This window comes from Symphalangus syndactylus, chromosome 22, assembly GCF_028878055.3.
Source record: "Symphalangus syndactylus isolate Jambi chromosome 22, NHGRI_mSymSyn1-v2.1_pri, whole genome shotgun sequence".
Lineage (NCBI taxonomy): Eukaryota > Metazoa > Chordata > Mammalia > Primates > Hylobatidae > Symphalangus > Symphalangus syndactylus.
Window position 1 is genome coordinate 27,168,116 of NC_072444.2, and position 12,627 is coordinate 27,180,742.

Here is a 12,627-nt window from a genome sequence, read left to right on the forward strand (position 1 = left end):
TCTACTAAAAATACAAAAATTAGCTGGGCATGGTGGCACATGCCTATAATCCCAGCTACTCGGGAGGCTGAGGCAGGAGACTCGCTTGAACCCAGGAGACATAGTTTGCAGTGGGCTGAGATGGTGCCACTGCACTACAGCCTGGGCAGCAAGAGCAAAACTCTGTCTCAAAAAAAAAAAAAGTAAAGAAAGTTCTTTCCTTGGAAGTGGACCTGCCTCTAAGAGTCAAACTCCGATCTCTGTGCTGCCATCTAGAGGCACACAGAGGAGTCCACAGGACCACTGGATGGCGGCCCCATCAGGCCCTAAGGCGTCTCTTCAGCCCAGGCACTCCCAAAACCACTCACTGTTCTCCCTGTGATAGTTTTTAGATCCTTTTGCCACAGTTTGGTACTCCAAGCTAACAAGATGCTCCAGGGCAGCACTTTGGGAAGTCAAGGCGGGTAGATCACCTGAGGTCAGGAGTTCGAGTGCAGCCTGGCCAACATGGTGAAACTCCATCTCTACTAAAAATACAAAAATTAGCCAGGCGTGGTGGTTCTCGCCTGTAATCCCAGCTACTCGGGAGGCTGAGGCAGAACACTCTCTTGAACCCAGGTGGCTGAGGTCACAGTGAGCCAAGATCGCACCACTGCACTTCAGCCTGGGCAACAGAGTGAGACTCCATCTCAAATAAAAAAAAAAACCCAAAAAACAAAAACAAGATGCTACAGACAGGGCCTGGCAGGTCGAGCTGTAGAAGAACGTTCTGGGCACCGAGCTCCTATTTGCTTAGCCTGAAAGTATTTCATGCTCCCCCACTCTCACCCCAAGGCAGATTTTTGGTGGCCACATCATGAACTCATTGGCTGCCAGCCCTCCAGGGATTTTTCACAGTAAGCCAGGTTCTCCCTGCCTATACAGGAACATGAATTTCCTGATCTAAATGGAGGAATTCACAATTATCCTTGGTAATTTCATTTTGTGAACATAATTGGCTCTCATATCTTATTGGATTTTTTTTTTTTTTTGAGACGGAGTCTTGCTCTGTCACCCAGGCTGGAGTGCAGTGGCGCGATCTCCACTCACTGCAACCCCCTTCTCCCAGGTTCAAGTGATTCTCCTGCCTCAGCCTCCTAAGTGGAATTACAGGTGCCTGCCACTGTGCCTGGCTGATTTTTTGTATTTTTAGTAGAGAGAGGGCTTTGCCATGTTGGCCAGGCTGGTCCTGAAACCCTGACCTCAGGTGATCTGCCCGCCTTGGCCTCCCAAAGTGCGGGGATTACAGGCGTGAGCCACCGTGCCCGGCTTTGATTTTATGTTTTGTCTCCATCATTCAGTCCGAGGTAGATTCATTTATCCCACCAGTATCTATGGAGCCTGATTAAGTGCCAGAAATTACACGAGGTGCGGGGGATCTCGTGGGAAAGGGACTCAAGTCTTCCAGAACTGGCCACTACAGCTGGAGCAGGGGGTGGTGGGCACGGAGAGGAGGGTGTGGCATGAGCAAGTTGAAGAGTTCAACTGGGCTGGGTCTTGCAGAGCCTTCAGAACAAGGGCTGGCACCTGGGGCTTGCGCTGAGCAGATGGACAGCCCTGGAGGATTTTAGGTGAGGGAGTGAGGGATGTGATTTTCATCCACAACTATGCTGCTGGCTGCGGTGTGGAAGGACTGCGGAGAAGCAGGGAGGAAGGGGAGTAGGGGGCAGGGGAAGGAGGCCGGTGCCATAATGACAGTGGCTTGACCCAGAAGGAGACAGCACTGGAGAGCAATGGAATCCAGACATACTTAAATCAGAGGGTCCCCTGGGGGATGGCGCAGGAGGAAGTGAGGACGACAGCCAGGTTTGGGCTTGGGAGATGGGAGTGGTGGTGGGAACTTACTGAGACAAGAAAGGAAGAGATTTGTGGTGGGATAAGACAGCCGGAGCCCCATTTGAGACCAAATGAATCTCAGCTGCTTAATGAATATCCACGTAAAGACCACCAGGGGCAAGCTCCCCAGGTTGGAGGGCGGGGGACAGATCTGTGGAGTCAGCAGGCTATAGACAGATGTGGAGCCGGGGGGCAGGTGAGACAGCCTAGACACAGAGCGGGAAGCTAGGATCACATCACCCAGTGATGGACGGTGACCAATCCCTCCTCACTGACTCATCCAGAATCCTGAGGCATGAGTTGTGTCCACATCTAAGTCACTCATAAAATATCCAAGGAAACAGGATAAGAACACAATTCCTTTCACCTTCCCACCTCCTGGCCAGCATGATCCACAGAAACAGCTGCGCAAAGCAGAGCCCTCCCGCACGTGGGGTTCTGGCCAGGACACCACGCCACCCTTACGGTCTGTCCTGAAATGTTCTCCTTGGTGCTCTTTCTGGAGCCCAAGGTGGAAGAACGGCGTCCCAGCTGTGAACGTCTGAGGGATCTGACCTCAGCTATTGGGAGGCTGAGCCACGAGAATCACTTGAACCTGGGAGGGGGAGGCTGCAATGAGCCGAGATCACGCCACTGCACTCCAGCCTGGGCAAGAATGAGACTCTGTCTCAAAAATAAATAAATAAATATTTAAAAATTAAATACAAAGTTAAAAAGAAAACAAATAGATAAATAAGATGCTTCAGGTAGTAAAAGCACTGGAATATAATAAAAAGGGGCGCAGGGAGCGTTTCCTTTGGATGGTGGGCCAGGGAAAGGTCCTCGGGTGAGATCATTCTGAAGTTGAGGCTCAAGTGAGAGAAGGATCCAGCAAAAATCCACAAAATAGGGTTCCGGGCAGTGGGGACAGAAAGTGCAAAGGCCTGGGCCGGGGGCGGTGGCTCACGCCTGTAATCCCAGCACTTTGGGAGGCCGAGGCGGGCAAATCACTTGAGGCCAGGAGTTCAAGACCAGCCTGGTCCACACAGTAAAACCCTGTCTCTATTAAAAAAATACAAAAAATTAGCCAGGCGTAGTGGCACACACCTGTAATCCCAAGTAGGCAGAGGCAGGAGAATCCTTGAGCCTGGGAGGCAGAGGTTGCAGTGAGCCAAGATTGCGCCATTGCATTCCAGCCTGGACAAGAGTGAAACTCCATCTCAAAAAAAAAAAAAAAGAAAGAAAGTACAAAGGCCCTGAGGCAGGAGGCAGGTGCCTGAAGTCAAGGGCGTGACTGGGAGAGCGGGGTGACTGGGAGAGATAGTGAGTCTGACCCTGCAGGGCCCCATAGCCATGGTGAGGAGTCCAGTATCATTACAAGGAGAAATCACTGGAGGGTTTTAAGCAGAGGACTGAGGCAGCCTGATTTTATGCTTTATAAAGATGGCTTTGGCTGCTGTGGGAAAATGGAAGGGAGAGAGGCCAGAATGGAAGTAGGAAAGCAATGAGGAGACGTGTGCAGGACGTGTACAGCAAGGGCTGGCAGAGCTGGGTTGATGAGGGGAAGTGCTGGGCTCACATGCCCCGAAATGCCCGAACTCATCCCAGCAGCCTACTCTTTTTTTGGCATGGTTCACAGAGAGGGTCTCATTCTATCACCCTGGCTGGAGTACAGTGTCATCATCATAGCTCACTGTAGCCTTGACCTTGTAAGCTCAAGAGATCCTCCTGCCTCAGCCTCCCAAGTAGCTGGGAGTATGACACAAATCACTGCACCATGCATCACTGTGCAGAGCTCTGTTTATTTATTTATTTATTTTGTAGGGGTGGGGCCTCCCTATGTTGCCCAGGCTGGTCTCAAACTCCCAGGCTCAAGTAATCCTCCCCCGCCGGCCTCTGAAAGTGTTGGGATCACGAGCATGAGCCACCATACCTGACCTCCACAACAAAGATTTCTGACCTCTACTGCTGCCATCAGAAAAAATAAGCCAACTACCCTGAAAAAAAATGCTATCCCCACCATCTCATCATCATCCTAGTTCACAGCCCACCAAGGAGGCCACAGGCCTGCACCCAGGTGGAGGCCTCAGATACTACACATCAAAATCAAGAGAAAGAAACATCCATGGTCTCAGACCTGGTAACTTTGGGAATTTGGGAATTATCCTAAAGAAGCAATTCAAAAGTCAAAAAGGCGCCGGGCGCAGTGGCTCACGCCTGTAATCCCAGCACTTTGGGAGGCCGAGGTGGGCGGATCACCTGAGGTTGGGAGTTCGAGACCAGCCTGACTAACATGGAGAAACCTCATTTCTACTAAAAATACAAAATTAGCCGGGCGTGGCGGTGCGTGCCTGTAATCCCAGCTTCTCGGGGGGCTGAGGCAGGAGAATCACTTGAACCCGGGAGGCGGAGGTTGTGGTGAGCCGAGATCGTGCCATTGCACTCCAGCCTGGGCAACAAGAGCAAAACTCCGTCTCAAAAAAAAAAAAAAAAAAAAAAAGTCAAAAAGGCTATATACACAAAGATATTCAATGTGGTATTGTTCGTGAAAGTGATAAGGAAATGGCTAAATGATGCATTAACTCAATGAAACTGAATGCAATCATCAAAATGACACCTGGGCACACTACACAACACTGCAAATATTCCACACATTAAGTGCACAGACATTTATCATTGTGACATATGCTTGTTGATAAAGCATTTTAGAAAGCATAGAAAGGCCAGCCATGGTGGCTCACGCCTGTAATCCCAGCACTTTGGGAGGCTGAGGCAGGTGGATCACTTGAGGTTGGGAGTTCGAGACCAGCCTGACCAATGTGGTGAAACCCCGTCTCTACTAAAAACACAAAATTAGTTGGGCGTGGTGGCGCATGCCTATAATCCCAGCTACTTGGGAAGGTGAGGCAGGAGAATCACTTGAACCTGGGAGGCGGAGGTTACAGTGAGCCAAGATCGTGCCATTGCACACCAGCCTGGGCAACAAGAGCGAAACTCTATCTCAAAAAAACAAAAAAAAGCGTAGAAAAAATGAAATGTTATGAATGAATATGGATGTCATAATAACTTTATTATTTTAATTTCTAGGAAAGTTATACAAGTACATGGTTTTATTTCTTTTTTCTTCTTCTCTCTTGAGACAAAGTCTGGCTGTGTTTCCCAGGCTGGAGTGCAGTGGTGCAATCTTGGCTCGCTGCAACCTCCGTGTCCCAGGCTCAAGCCCTGCTCTCATCACAGCTCCCCAAATAGCTGGGACTACAGGTGCACACCACCACACCCAGATACTCCTTTGCATTTTTTATAGAGACAGAGTTTTGCCATGTTGCTCAGGCTGATCTCGAACTCCTGACCTCAAGTGCTCCACCCGCCTCAGTCTCCCAAAGTGCTAGGATTACAGGCGTGAGCCACCATGCTCAGCACTTTTTTTTTGTCTTAGAGACAGGGTCTCACCTTGTTGCCCATGCTACAGTGCAGTGGCGTGACCATGACTCACTGCAGCATTGAACTCCTGAGCTCAAGTGATCCTCTCACCTCAGCCTCCCCAGTAGCTGGGACTACAGGTGCACACCACACGCCCAGCTAATTTAAAAATTTTTTGGTTAAAAAATAATAATAAAATACAATTTTGTTGTCTTGAGGTGGGTTCTCACTACATTGCCCAGGCTGGTCTCAAACTCCTGGGCTCAAGCAATTTTCTCACGTTGGCCTCCCAAAGTCCTGGGATTACAGGCGTGAGCCACTGTGCCTGGCCACAAGTACATGATTTTTTAATTAAAACTAAAACTCTTACAGTACAAAGTAGCAGTCCTCTGACCTCCACTTCCACATATATACCACACCCAATAAATTTCAGTTGCTTAAGTATTTCTCTCTATATTTCCATTTTGTATTTAAATTTTTTTTGTGTTTTTTATCTCAGGCTAAAATTTTAAAAATTTTTTTATGAAAATAGAGACAAGGTCTTGCTATGTTGTCCAGGCTGGTCTTGAACTCCTGGGCTCAAGTGATCCCCCCACATCAGCCTCCCAAAGTGCTAGGATTGCAGGGATGAGCCACTGTGCTCAGCCTACAATATTTTTTTTTTTTTTTTTTTTTGAGACAGGATCTCACTCTGTTGCCTAGGCTGGAGTGCAGTGTCACAATTATGGCTCACTGCAACCTCTGCCTCCTGAGTAACTGGGACTACAGGCATGCAGCACCACACTTGGCTAATTTTTAAATTTTTTTATAGAGACAAGGTCTCAGTACATTGCCCAGGCTGGTCGCAAACTCCTGGGCTCAGGCGATCCTCCTGCCTTGACTTCCCAAAGTGCTGTGATTACAAGGCATGAGCCACCATGCCTGACTTTGATATTTCTAGATAACAGTTTTATGGTAATATTTCTTGGTTTTCAACTTTTAACTTGTTTTTTTTTTTTTTTTTTTTTTTTTTTTTTTTTTTTTTTTGAGACAGGGTCTCACCCAGGCTGAGTACAGTGGTGAAATCCTCAACCTCCCTAGCTCAGGCAATCCTCCTGCCTCAGCCTCCCGAGTAGCTCTGACTACAGGCACATGCCACCATGCCAGCTAACTTTTTATTTCTTGTAGAGATGGGGTCTCACTATGTTGCCCAGACTGGTCTCAAACTCCTGGGCTCAAGAAATTCTCCTGCTTCAGCTTCCCAAAGTGCTAGGATTACAGGTGTGGGCCACCATACCTAGCCAATTTTATTCTTTTAAGTTTTTTAAATTTTATTATTATTATTTCTTGTAGAGATGGGGTCTCACTATGTTGCCCAGGCTGTTTCTGAACTCCTGGGCTCAAGTCATCCTCCTGCCTTGGGCTCTGAAGTGTTGAGATTACAGGTGTGAGCCACCCTACTGTCAAATTTTCACTTCTTACCTTAGAAAATGAGTTTGTGGGCCAGGCGCCATGGCTCACGCCTATAATCTAAGCACTTTGGGAGGCCACGGTGGGTGGATTGCTTGAGCCCAGAAATTTGACACCAGCCTGGGCAACATGGCAAAACCCGATCTCTACAAAAAGGATAAAAATTAGCTGGGCATGGTGGCGTACACCTGTAGTCCCAGCTACTCGGGGGGCTGAGGCAGGAGAATTGCTTGAGGCTAGGAGGTCGAGGCTGCAGTGAGCCGTGATTGCACCGCTGCACTCCAATCTGGGTAACAGAGAAACAGCTTATCTCCAAAAAAAAAAAAAGTCTTTAATGTACTTTTCATTTGAATGACAATTACAGAATTAATTTCCCTCAGAATTAATTAATTCTCAGAAATTTAAAAGCACTGACCCATTTTCTTGTAGTTTTTTTTTTTTTTTTTTTTTTTTTGAGACTGAGTCTCGCTCTGTCACCCAGACTGGAGAGTGCAGTGGCACAATCTCGGCTCACTGCAGCCTCCTCCTCCTGGGTTCAAGCGATTCTGCTGCCTCAGCCTCCTGAGTAGCTGGGATGACAGGCGCCCGCCACCACGCCCAGCTAATTTTTGTATTTTTAGTAGAGATGGGGTTTCACCATGTTGGCCAGGCTGGTCTTGAACTCCTGACCTAGTGATCCGCCCACTTCAGCCTCCCAAAGTGCTGGGATTACAGGTGTGAGCTACTGCGCCCGGCCTGTCTTGTAGTTTCTACTGTTGCTTTTGAAAAGTCCAAAGCCATCTCATTCTCTGATCTGTGTGTGGCCTTTTTTTCTCTGATGACATTTAGTAACTTCTGTCTATCTCTGGAGTTTGAAAGTTCATGATGATGTCCTATAGTGTGGGCCTTTTATTATTCATGGTATTGGGTACTACTTCGAGACTGTTTAAGAGTAGAAATGCCTTCAGTTCTAGAATTGTTTCCTACATACTTTTCCTTCTTCTGTTTCTCTTGCCTTTTTTTCCTGAGCTCCTATGTGGTGCATGCTGGGTCTCCTGGACTGAAGTCAAATTTTTCTATATTTTCTTTCCTATTTTCCATCTCTTAAGTCTTTGTGTTCTACTTTCTGGAAATTTGTTTTTCACTCTTCCAACTCTTCTGTTGAAATTTTTACTTCTGCTATTTTTACTTCTGCTATCTTAATACCTAACAGCTTATTTTATGAATGTGGCTTTTTTTCCCATACAACCATATTTGTGACTTCTCAATTTTTTTTTCTGTTCATTTGGGTCTCTGTCTTTCATGCTAGAAGTCTCTCCTTTTTTTTTTTTTTTTTTTTTTTTTTTTTGAGACAGGGTCTCACTCTGTCACCCAGGCTGGAGTGCAGTGGTGTGATCATGGCTCACTGCAGCCTCAACCTCTCAGGCTCAAGCAACCCTCCCACCTCAGCCTCCCAAGTAGCTGGGACCACAAGCATGTGCCACCATACCTGGCTAGTTTTTTTATTTTATGTAGAGAGAGGATTTCCCTACGTTGCCCAGGATGGTCTCAAACTCTTGGGCTTAAGCGATCCTCCTGCCTCAGCCTCCCAAAGTGCTGGGATTACAGGCATGAGCCACCACGTCTAGCCTGTAAATCTCATGTTATGTGGGATGGCCCTTGGCTGCCCATTCAAATCTAAGGGAAAGGCACTAACCCTGCTTGTACACAGGTAGGGCTAGTTGCTCTGTAGGCTTCAGTGTGAAGTGACAAAGCAATAAGCTGGCTTTTATTTTTTGAGACAGAGTCTCACTCTGTCACCCACGCTGGAGTGCAGTGGCGCGATCTTGGCTCACTGCAACCTCCGCCTCCCAGGTTCAAGCGATTCTCCTGCCTCAGCCTCCTAAGTAGCTGGGATTACAGGCATGCACCACCACACCCAGATAGTTTTTATATTTTTAGTAGAGATGGGGTTTCGCCATGTTGGCCAGGCTGGTCTCAAACTCCGGCCTCAAGTGATCCTCCCACCTCGGCCTCCCAAAGCACTAGGATTATAGGTGTGAGCCACCATGCCTAGCAACAAGCTGGCTTTTCAACAAGGTCCCCCTCAATGTCAATATGTGACAGTTATTTTTCTCATGAGATCAGTTTGCTCAGACACAAGTTCTCCAAGGGCCTGCCCAGAGGCTGTATGGAAGCTATGGTGTTCGAGGAGCCACCCAGGAGATGGTCTCACTGCTCGGGACACAAACTCACTTCACCCTTCCGTTCTCCATGCAGTGCCTCTCCTGCCCTGGGCTGGGCCAACCTCTCTGAAACACTGCCTGCCGGAAACCTGCCACCTGCTGGGGTGGGGAAGGGAACCATCTGGCTATGTGGCCTGGGTGGGTGGTCTGTCACCCTACCATGCTCTTTCAAGTAATCTTCCTGCTTCCAGCCCACCCTGCACACACCACCTTTCGAAGCACTCCATCCCCAGAGCCCCCATTCCTTTGCCTTTTCCACCTGCTTCCCCCATAGCCCAAGACATTCAACATTCTCCACTCAGCTTCCCTCTCGCCTATCGGTTTCCTGTTCTGCAAAGGTTTTGTTCATACCACCCTCCTCAACCGTTTACTTTTCTAGTTTTTTTTTTTAAGAATGTACATTTTTTCTTATTCCTTTACTTTCATTTTAGTGGGATTTTGAAACAGAGCAGAGAAATACATATATATGTTCGATTGTTATGTTTATGTCAAAGTCTATAATAATACTTACTAATAAATAAAAATCAAGTTTTAAAAGGTACAGACACAGGTCAGGGTGCGGAGGCTGACGCCTGTAATCCCAGCACTTTGGGAGGCTGAGGCAGGTGGATCCCTTGAGGTCAGGAGTTCGAGACCAGCCTGGCCAACATGGCAAAACCATGTCTCTACTAAAAAAAAAAAAAAACACAAAAATTAGCTGGGCATGGTAGCGCACACCTGTAGTCCCAGCTACTTGGGAGGCTGAGGCAGAAGAATCACTTGAACCCGGGAGGCGGAGGTGGCAGTGAGCCGAGATTGCATTACTGCACTCCAGCTTGGGTGACAGAGCAAGACTCCATCTCAAAAAATTAAGTAAATAAATAAATAATAAATAAAAGATACAGACAGAATTCTCTCTGAGGGGTTTGGGGGAGGATACTCCAACGAGGAAACAGTGGTTTTCTCTGGTGCAGGGTGCGGTGGCGGTAAGATTATAGACGAGTATGCTTGTATTTTTTTGGTATTTTCCCAACTTGACATTAATTTCATATTTTTATAAATAAAAAAGCATGAGGATTAAAAATATTATTAAAAGGCATTTCTGAGACAAAGATCAAGTCAGTATAAATAGATGTGCAGAAGAAATTCTAACCCTCCAACAGGGGTCTACATGATCTATGGCTTTTGCTTATGTGCAGGGGAGCGCTGGGGTTCTAAAGAAGCACCCCAGGCTTCAGAGGTAGGTGGGAGTGGGACAGGGGGCTGAGCAGAAGGAGTTCTGGGCTAGTTTCTCTTACAGTGGCTCTCTGTTTTGATCTGGTTTATATGTTAAAATTCTGCTTTATATTTTGGTTTTTTTTTTTTGAGACGGCGTCTTACTCTGTCACCCAGGCTGAAGTGCAGTGGTTCGATCTCGGCTCACTGCAACTTCTGCCTCCCGGGTTCAAGTGAGTCTCCTGCCTCAGCCTCCTGAGTAGCTGGGATTACACGCACCTACCACTACACCCAGCTAATTTTTTGTATTTTTAGTAGAGACAGGGTTTCACCATGTTGGTTGGCCAGGCTGGTCTTGAACTCCTGACCTCGTGATTCGCCCACCTTGGCCTCCCAAAGTGCTGGGATTACAGGCATGAGCCACGGCACCTGGCCTATATTTTGATTTTTAAAAAGAGATCCGCAATCATCAAACAAGTTTGGAAAGTACCAATGAAGATCTAGAGAAAATGAGGCTGAGGTTGGGGAAAAAGCCTTTAAGGACGCCACCGCACTCTAACCCCTGCCCCTTTCCATCCTGAAATGACAGTAGCAGCTCCAGTGGAATTCTGGGTACACACAGAATACGTTATGCACCCAGAGAGCTTGCAAAGGGACTGAGAGGTTTCGCAGTCATGGAGCTCCCAAGCCAGACCCAACTATTCCAGGCCCCCAGATGGGTGTGCATAGCCAACGTCCAGCCAGTGTCGGTCTCTGGCCTCAGTGTGCTCATTTGCACCACGAAAGGACTGCATTCATCTTCTAAGCTAATGTCCTAGAAACTCCAAAGAGCATCCTCTTACTGAGACAGTGACTGCCAGCTCCCTGGAGACACAGAACGGCCCCACCTAGGGACTCCTTGAGAAGCAATACTGAATTATAAAAATTCAATCCATTTCCTCCAGAAAACTTTTAATATTTGTCTCCCCAGTTAGGCCAGTCCAACGCTACCGTGGCCAGAGTGAGTCAAATACCAAATGCTGCAGCTTAGTAATGGGCTCCAGGACTCCTCAAAGCAAAGCCATTCCTTCTTTTCCCAGGCAGCAGCATCTCTCTCCTGGGAATGGCTGAGGTCTAGTTCACTTCCCCGTTCATTCGCTCCTAGCACCAATTTGGGTCACTCTCTTCCTTTGGGCGTGCTAGTCCTACAGAGAAGTCTTCCTTTGGCTGGAGAGTCGGGGAGGATGGGTTTGTTCACATTCTTAACCTATCTACAAAATAACATCTCCTTTCCCTTCCCCCACACACTTGGCCGGTTCCCCCAACCTACCTCTCTGGAATAGTCCAAGAAAGACCAGCAAAGCCCCCTCCGCCTGGCAGATTAAAGATGCTTTAGAATCAATGAGTGTCATCCCGCCCTGGCCTGACTCCTTATCTGTTGGGGAAAAAAAAGAAAGAAAGAAAGAAAGAAAGAAAACTATTTTAACAAGAGAGAATTTCAGAAACCTGTGCATTCTCTTACAGGACATTAGCTCAAAATCAACTGCTTCATCTAGGTCTCTCCTTTTTGCAAACCAATCACATTCCACTTGATCGGCCTTTCTTGCCATCTGCGTCAATGCCACCCCCAGCTCCCTTTGGTGGTACTGAAACCAACCACAGGAGCATTTCCAGTGCCTGGAGCAGGAATGTGCACTCAGATGACTCAGATCGTTTTTAGAGCTGTTTGTTGGTTTTGTTTGGTTTTTTGAAAGCAAAGTAATTGATCTGAGCCAAGCCTGGGTTCGAGTTCCATTCGATGGACGCAAAAAGCAGGCTGGTGAACTTGAAATCTTTATTCCCCATGTGGATCTGTTTTCAAGGCCCAGGTCTAAAGGAAAATCCATGCCCTATTGGGCTGGAGATAAAAAGGAAGAGTGTGAGGGGAGGGGCCGCCCACTCCTTGCATCTGTGGTGCTTCTTCCCCCACCTCAGCCGCTCCAGGAAATAACAGAACCCCAAAGAGGGAAAAAAGACACTAGAGCTGCAGCCCAGTCTAAAGACCCAACCCCTTCTCCCAACCCCAGACCCTGGGCATAGCTACCTCCACAGCTGGGAGACTTCAGCCCAGAGCCCACTAGGTGGGCTTAGATTTAGCACAAAACCAAAACCACCGGCTTCTCCACGAGTCAAACAGCAGAGCCCTAGGAACCCGCTGGAAAAGGCATGTGTTGCAGGAACACATTTCCCAAGGACCAAGCTGGAGTCCTCTGTGCGGCCTCCATCCCTGCAAAGATGCTCCAGGGACCTTGCTGCGGGAGCCCAGGCATGCGGGCTCGGGTGCTCCCTTCCCTCAAAATTCAGGGGACAGTGGCAAGCACTCGCAAGGCACTGCCACCAGAGAAACAGGAGGTCAGCACCAAAGGCTAAGGAAGAAATCCCTTCCATTGCTGACCAGTTAAGTGACTGGCCAATACCCGTTACCACGACAAATTATAGTAGCTCTGGCACAGGGAAATGAGACAGGATCATAAGGAAAGCCCTTTCAAAACAGGAAAGACAAAGCCAA

The 12,627-nt window shown here is 47.9% G+C and overlaps 1 protein-coding gene across 29 annotated transcripts in view; it reads right to left on the minus strand.

The window, feature by feature from the left end:
• The window catches only part of PIK3CD (phosphatidylinositol-4,5-bisphosphate 3-kinase catalytic subunit delta), a 104,266-nt gene that overhangs the window by 25,920 nt on the left and 65,719 nt on the right, over nucleotides 1-12,627 (minus strand). For 22 of the 29 annotated variants that reach the window (XM_063631943.1, XM_063631946.1, XM_063631952.1 and 19 more), the window contains one exon: nucleotides 11,410-11,514. The exons of the other annotated variants lie outside the window; for them this stretch is intronic. The gene's annotated coding sequence lies outside the window, so the exon portion shown is untranslated. The remainder of the gene's footprint in view (nucleotides 1-11,409; nucleotides 11,515-12,627) is intronic. 29 annotated transcript variants of the gene reach the window in all.